Raw genomic sequence first — 8,198 nt, 5'->3', positions numbered from 1 at the left:
GGATCAGCTTGCCCTGACTTTATTATTAGGTACTTAAGGAAAATGAAATCTCGTTAGTCTCCCGGGAGAAGAAGGGAACGTATCCCTCCAGTAACTTTGAGGGCAGAGAGGAGGAAGAGAGAAAGGGTGAGATTCTCCCTGCCTGAGTTCATCCACCACACAGCTGCCAAAGTGGTTTCCTTTAAGCGCATGTCATGTCCTTCCCTGTTTCCTATTGCCTATAGGATCAAATATAAGTCCTCTCTTTAGTCAGGTTTCACAACCTGACCCCAGCCTAAATGTCCCTTTTCATTGCCCATTACTTCCCTTCCTGCACTCTGTGATATAGCCTGACTGGCTTTGTCTGTTCCTCGAATTCACCCCTCCATCTCCCATTCATCCCTTCATTCCTCCCCAGGCTCCACTCCTGACTCCCTAGACTTTGTCTATCAAAGCCTTAGCAGCCTTTATTACAACCTGGGAAATTCACTCTGCCTCTAGGGCCCCTTCTTCTGATTGGATGGTTCCTCCTAGCATCTCCATTTGAAGGGAAATATCCAGGCCATGCATGTCTTCAATCATTTCAAGGCTTTATTTCAGACTGTCTTGTCCTCCTTCCCCAATCCTTTCCATCTCCCTTTTGTGCATAGAATGCTCTCTTTAAGAGCAGGGACTAGCTTTATTTTTGCTTGTTATCTGTATTACCAGTGCTCAGCACCATGCTTGGAATCAGAATGTAGACACACAGGTTTGTAAGCCTTCTAAAGTATCCCATTCCAGGGAACTTTCCTGTCCAGAGGTGGTGTCTCAAAAGAATTCCAAGTTCAAGTTCCTGTTCTACCATTCTCTTGCTTTGTGAGCTTGATCTCATTCATTCAATGCCAGACTTACCTGAAAGTAAAAGATGAACGCAAAGAGTTTTCCCCCATTTGTTTTCTCTTCTTGCTCTAGTTGCACTGACTTTATTTGTGGAAAAGCTTTTACATTTCAGACAATTCAGATTATCTGTTTTACTTTTTATGACAACCTCTAGTTCTTGTTTTGGGCAGCTAGGTGGTGAGGTGGATAGAGGGTTAAGCCTGAAGTCAGGGAGACCCAACTTTCTGAGTTCAAATCTGGCCTCAGACACTTATTAGCCATGTGACCCTAGGCAAGTCACTTTACCCTATTTCTCTCAGTTTTCTTATCTGTAAAATGATCTGGAGAAGGAAATGGCAAACCACTCTGGTACCTTTGCCAGGAAAACCCCAAATGATGGATCAATACTTTGTTTAGTTAAGATTACCTCTCCCTCCCCCAATATTGTTAATATGAAAAGTATCTTTTTTCCCATTCTCCTTTACTTTTTTTTTAAATGATGTGCCCTTTAATGTATTTAGTCTGGTTATCCATATGGAATTTTTGTGTCATAGGGTGTAAGTTTCTAGTCTAAACCTATTTCTGCCTAACTTCTTTCTACTTTCCCCCAGAAGTTTGTAATGAAGTTTGGATAGTTTTTATTCTTGAGTTTATTGAAGACTGAGCTTCTATGTCTGCTTGTTTCTGAGTCTTAGTTATGCCTTATTATTCTGTGTCTTAACTAATACTGAATAGTTTTGAAAACCATTTTATAAAGGCGATTTGAAATCGAAAAAGATTATTACTTTTTCATTCCTGATTTTTTCTTCATTGCCTTTGAAATTCTAGATGTTATCCCTTCAATTGAATTGTATTATTATTTTGCCTAGTTCTATAAAGTCCTTGAGAGCCGAATTAACGTAGTGCTAAATATGGAAATTAATTTATGCAACATTGTAATTTTTACATTGATGTGACCAAATGGTAAAAAATCAGTATCTCTTCAGCCCTTGAAATCTTATATCTGTAAAGAATGTTTTGCTGTTCTATTTATAGAAGACCTGAGTTTGATTTAGGAAATTAACGCTGAATTGTTGTGTGTATTTTATAGCTGTTTTGAATGAGATTTCTGTATTATTTCTTCGTAGTTTTTCTTTGTATCACAGGGAAATGACGATTTCTGTGGATTTATTTGCTGCCCAAAGACAGCGCAGAGGAGGAAAATAAAGTAGTCAGGAGTCAGAAAGACCCATATTTAAGTCCTAACTCTGATCCATCCTCACTTTGTAACCACAGGCACATTGTTTAACTTCTGGGTCCTTAGAAAATGATCTAAAACTATAAATTACATAGAAATTGCTGACCCGCTTTGGTGCTGGAGCCACAACAGGGTCTCCCCTCACTAAGGACATCATAGGTCCAGAAAAGAAAACAAACCAACCCACAATAACTAGAAAACAAAACAAGACAAAAAACCAAAATCTTGCTATGACTTTGTTTAAATTACTTCATCTTCCCGGCCCCCAATTACCTGATGCCTGAAATGCGAGTCACAGTATTTGCCATATCTACCTACATCCTAAACATTACAGGAAATAGGCACTTAACACACATTTGCTACATAAATGAATGAACGGTTATTGTGAGGATCTAGTGAGCTCATGGATGGGAGGGGGCTTTGAAGAGTAATAAACACTCTACAATCAAAAGGTAGGATGATTGTCATTAGTATCATTATTTATTATTCATGAGCCTTGTCCTTTGGGGGTAGGGCACTTAAGTCTACAAGAAAATGTCTCAGAGAGAAGGAAAATGTACAGACCTCTGAACTGGTGATCCATTACCATAACAAGATTCCTTGAAGGGTAATGAGATTATAGATTAAGGAGAGGGCAAAGATACTTCTGGTTTAATCACCCATTCAGCCCTCCTCTTGTCTCCGAAGTAGCTCTGCATGGCTCATGGGGGAAATTTCCCTGGGTACCATCCCCTCTGAATCAGAGTTGGGAAAATCCAGAGCTGAGGAAGGGTAAGACAGGGCAAGCAACTGTGCCAGTCCTCAGTCAGATGACTCCCTTCCCTGCCCCCACCAGAGGTGTCCCATTGCATGTACAGTGAGTGTCCCAGATTAGAGCAGTGAGCTCAGCTACTGGAGTGAGCTCAGCAGGGCTGGGGAGAGAAGTGAAAATCTAACTTCAGGGCCTGTCACTGCATATCCTCTCTCTTCTTCCCTCCCTTTCTTCCCCCCTTCCCATACACACAGAGAGCCCCTTTTGGAGCTCGCTAGGGATTGCCATGGTAACCCTCCCTCAAAATCATCCAAACACTTTGATGTTCATAATTGTACCAGACTAAGTGCTAATTCTGAGTGTGGTAGAGCCAGTTGGTTGGATGCTGAACTCACAGGCTTTATTCAGAGGGCTCAGTAGGGAGTGGAGGTGGGGAGGAGAAGATGGGTGCTAGAGGAGAGCTCTAGCTACTCACCCTAGGCCTCAGAGAAGGATCTGAAACACCAGAGTCATGGTGTTGTTCAGGGTGTCCCCATACACCCCCCCACACCCCTGCTTCTACTCATACACACACACTCACTGAAGCACTACACTAAAGCACACATATATGCTCTTATATACTAGTCACACTTTCACATATCACACACACTTGTACATGCATATGTAGACATACTTTCCCATGCACCAGATGGGAGCAAATAAGTCCAGCTTCCAGAATGACCCAGACAAAAGAAATCACCCTTGAAGACCAAACTATCTTGTGATTTCAAAGTATGATTTTCTTAGTTAGACTTTTGAACCCCAGACCTAGTCTCTTGGGACAGCTTGGGGGTGGAGGGAGGAGAGGGAGGTTGGTATCAGACACAAGCTAGCTGATCTGAGACTAGAAAGTGGGAGCTGGCAGCCAGAAAGAATCTGGCTTCCAGCTGACCAGCAGCCCAGGCCCTCTCTGTTTCTGAACTGGAGGAACCCAAAGCCTAGCTGCTTCTGTCATGGTCTTTTGGGCTTACCTAGGCCTCCACCCCCTACTTACCCCATTAGAAGCCAGTGGTCCAATGGATAGAAAGCCAGGGAATGAATTAGGAAGCCTAATTTGCTGTTTGGTCCTGGTGATATGCCATGCTTCTCTGAGTCCTAATGTGTCCCCATGTGTCCCTGGCTCCCTACTGAGGAGCAGAAGCTTTGGGGAGGATGATTGAGATGAGATATTTGGAGTTCCTTTGGATGAAAGCCCCAGGAGACACAGCTGAGAATCTGCCCATTTTTTTAAACCATAGCTCTACTGTTAAGTCAAAGTGGGGGAAAGGTGGTAGTGGTGGTAGTCCCAAGCCTGCCAGAGCTGCTCTCCATCAATGTGTTTCCATTTACCCCACTCAACTTTTCTTTCCAGGATATTGTATTGTTTTCCCTTTCTTCTGCCCCAGATTCTAGATCAAGCTGTTTTCTGAAGAAAGCCCTTGTTTCCGATTTGAGATTATAGAATATTAGAACTGCAAGGCTCGCAGCATGAGTTCAAATCCTGTCTCCAGCATTTATTTCTCCTGTGGCCTTGGGCATACAACCTGATTTGATACTCCAGTGGTATATTGTACTTGGATTTCAGTAGAGCATTGGGGGAAGGACAAGTGAGAGATTGATTCCTAATGACTTTGTATTTAGCATATATACACATATGTATATAGGTATATTCATGTGTATATAGGGGTGTGTATATATATGCATACACATGTATATAAGCATATACATATATGCTACCTTTCTGGATAGAAGGCAGGGGGATACTCTTTCATTTTTGTCCTTCTTATCTATCTTCAGTGTCTAACTACTGGCAAGTAGTAGGTACTTAATAATGATTAATAATAATATATATATGCTTTAGTTTGACAAACATTTCTTCATCTGTAAAATGAGGGAGTTTGATAAGATGTTCTCTAATGTCCTTTCCAGTCCCAGATCTTCTGACTTTTCTGTTTTCTGTTAGAGCTGAAAGGGCCCTTAGTGTACAGAATGTCAGAGCACATAGCACAGACTATCGGACCTCTAAGGGACTTTAGAATCTAGAAGACAGAATACTGGAGCTGAAAGGCACCTTGGGATCATCAGGTCTATCATTTTACCGATGAGGAGACAGATCCAGAAAAGGGAAAGGACTTGGCCAAAGTCACTCCATTGATTAGTGGCATAAACACCCAGACCATTCAGGCGTAGGTTTCCTGATGCCCTATCTGGTTCTCTTTCTGTGATACCTTACCTTCAGTTCCAGATTTGATATCAGGCATGTCCCACCTGGTATACTCACCCTAATACACACACACACACACACACACACACACACACACACACACACACTCCTGAATCTTTGATTCCAAATGACTACATGCTTACTTCCAAATTAATTTTGCCTGCCATTCATATACAAATCACCAAATCCCTCCTCCCCAACTCAGATGTGAGACATGGCTGATCAGTGTTAGCCCAGTTTGTAGAAGTTAATCTCTGGACTCTACTATATGTCACTCTAACTCAACTATAGCTTGGACCAAGATTCCTATTCACTCTTAACTGTCTCCCTAGGAGAGGCCAGAGTATAGTAGATTCCAGGACCCAAGACCCTTGCTCCCTGACTGAAGGTCTGCCTTTTTCCATCTAAGTTCTTTTTTTTCTCTCTGTTGATTTCCCCTTTCCCCATTCTCCAGCATGATTCTAGAAGGTGGACTCCCCTCCCATCATTCCTGGAAAAGCCCATAGAGAGATAGGTCCCTCTGAACCTAAGACCTTTGAGGAAAGAACTTTATGGGGTAGAGAGTTGGGGGCCAAGCAACTATCAAATGACTCTTCCCCCTCCTAAGTAGGCAGAGATGTCCCTCCCCGCCAAGTGTCTCCCTTAGCTTCATTTCAGGTCCCAGTATCTGATGAGTGAGTCACAAATCTGGAAGGAAATGGAGAACTCTTCTAAACTGCCCTTCTTTTACACATGAGGAAACAAACTCTAAGAGGTTTAATTTTTTTTTTCAATTCTGAACTTTATCAAGCATAAACATGACACAAAAGAAGGTTGTGTATGAGATCAAATGGGATAATATGTGCAAAGAGCTTTGAAAACCTTCGAGTGATATGTAAATATCAACCCTTATTATTCTGAAACTGTCAACCTGTCAACTTTGTTATATTTTAAAAAGTATCTATTATATCTAACATAATAGTAACAAAGTTGCTGTGCACGTGAGTGTGTGTGTGTGTGTGTGTGTGTGTGTGTGTGTGTGTGTGTGCGTGCTTGGCTAAACTTCCTTCCACTAGCTTCCCTTGTACAATGTTTCATCGATACTTTCTGGTATTTTTCGTATCACTCTTGTTACCTCTAACCCGCCCCCCCTGCCATCCCTACCTAGTAATGTCAGTCAACACAGGGAGGGTTGGGCAATTTGCCCTGGGCCGTATGGTAATAAAACCAGCACAACTGAGCCTCAAATCCAAGCTTTCTGGCTCCCCTCAATCTCACAGGCAAGTCTGTGGTGTCCTGGTTAAAGTGTACCCCTCCCTACAGGTACTCGCTGGGAGAGGGGAGTGAAGGGGAGGGGATGGGGAGAGCCCAGCTATGTTTATTTGGGGTGGTAGGTCTCATCCCATGGGCATTAGGGTGGGGGAGGTCAGGGTAAGCTACCTCTCACGAACCAGGCACCTTATTAGAATCTGTGGGGAGACATCGCCTTTCCTCGTCAGGATCATATCCAGGGGAGTTCTTTTTATCCTCACTGCCCTCATCTCCTCTCCTTCTCCCCTTTCTCTGCCTCTTCTCTCTCCCTTCCCCTTTCCCTTCCTCCTTTCTTCCCCTTCCCTCCCCCTCTCTCAGGCTTTCAGTGAGAAGAGAGAGCTTCCCCAGGGATGGCTTCCTGGGGGATGATCTCATACTCTAAACCAGGGTCCTCCAGTGAAGCTGATACCTGCTTCTTCCCCCAGCAAGGAGGGTGTGGGAGGCTCTTTCCATCTTTAGGGGGCAGGGGAAGTTCAGAGACTGAGGGGAGCTTGAACTTGGATTATTCCAGGTCCTGCAAATGTGTTATTATAGATAACATGGCATTTATGTAATACAATCCCCACCTCCAAATAATACCAGTAATGTCAGTTTCCATAGTACGTTAGGATTTACACAGTACTTTCCTTACAGTAGTTCAGTGAGGTGGGTGGAGGGGGTAAAGAACACAGAGAAGAAACAGTTAAGTGTAGTGGAGAGAGCCAGCGGTGGGGGGCGGGGTGTGTGCGGAGATCTTATTGTTGTATTTGCCAACTCCTAACCTGCTCTTCTGTATCAAACCCCAGTAGCTGGGTTAAGTAAGGGAGTGAGTGGGTGGCAGGGGTTTCTGTGAGGCTGACTCATAGTCATTTATTCATTCATTCACTTATTCATTCATTGTTTCAGGATAGGGATAAGGACTGGACTTGGGATTTCATTGGTATGTGTTACTTTATGAAAAAATTCCTTCTCCCCATGCAAGTCAGCTTCCTTGCTACAACTGATAGAGAATTATCCAGATGGGCAGCTCTCAAACTTTTCCATCTCAAGACCCCTTGATACTCTTAAAAACCAGTGACAACCTCCAAAGAACTTTTGTTTATGTCAGTTATATCTATTGGTGTGTGTTGTACTAGAAATTAAAACTTCTTATCAGCACTTATATAGCACTTATTCCTGTCATTGTTATGAATTCCAAATGAGATAATATTTACAAAGCACTATGTAATTATCCAGAGGATGGATCACAGATTTCTAGTTACAAGAGACTTTAAAGGCCCTCTAGTCCAACCCCTTCATTCACAGATTTGGAAACCCAGGTTAATAGAGGTTAAGTGATGTGGTCAGGGTCACACAGCTAGTGTGTGTTAGAGATAGGAGGTGAACCTACTTCTTCCTGACTTCAAATCCAGTACTCTGTGCACTCTGACAGCAGCCTGCATCAACTCTCCATAGGTCAAGGGTCTACGACTATGCTAGATCCTAAGGGTTCTAAGAGGTGAAGATTCCAGAAATGGAAGACCCTTTGTGCAAATAGGTGGAGTGAGGAAAGTCCGAGAAAGTCATGGAAGGGGAAGCTGGCATGCCAGTTTGAGAAGGAAGGAAAATGTGTAGAATGGAATAAGACTGGAAAGGTCTGTGGGAGCCAAACTGGGAAGGCTCAAGAGCCTGTATTTTATTCTAAAGACCCCTGAAGGTCATTGAATGGGGATGGGAGATGGTCTGATCTGGGTTGAGCAAAGCTTAGTGTGTTGCCGCTGCTCATTCATTGAGCCATGGCTGATTCTTCTGTCCTCCACGGTCTCCTAAAGTCTGTCCAGGGTCATGTTCATTGCTTCCATGACACTATCTGTCCATCTCTT

Source organism: Notamacropus eugenii, chromosome 6, assembly GCF_028372415.1.
Source record: "Notamacropus eugenii isolate mMacEug1 chromosome 6, mMacEug1.pri_v2, whole genome shotgun sequence".
Taxonomy (NCBI): Eukaryota; Metazoa; Chordata; class Mammalia; order Diprotodontia; family Macropodidae; genus Notamacropus; species Notamacropus eugenii.
Note: the sequence above shows the minus strand (reverse complement) of the source record.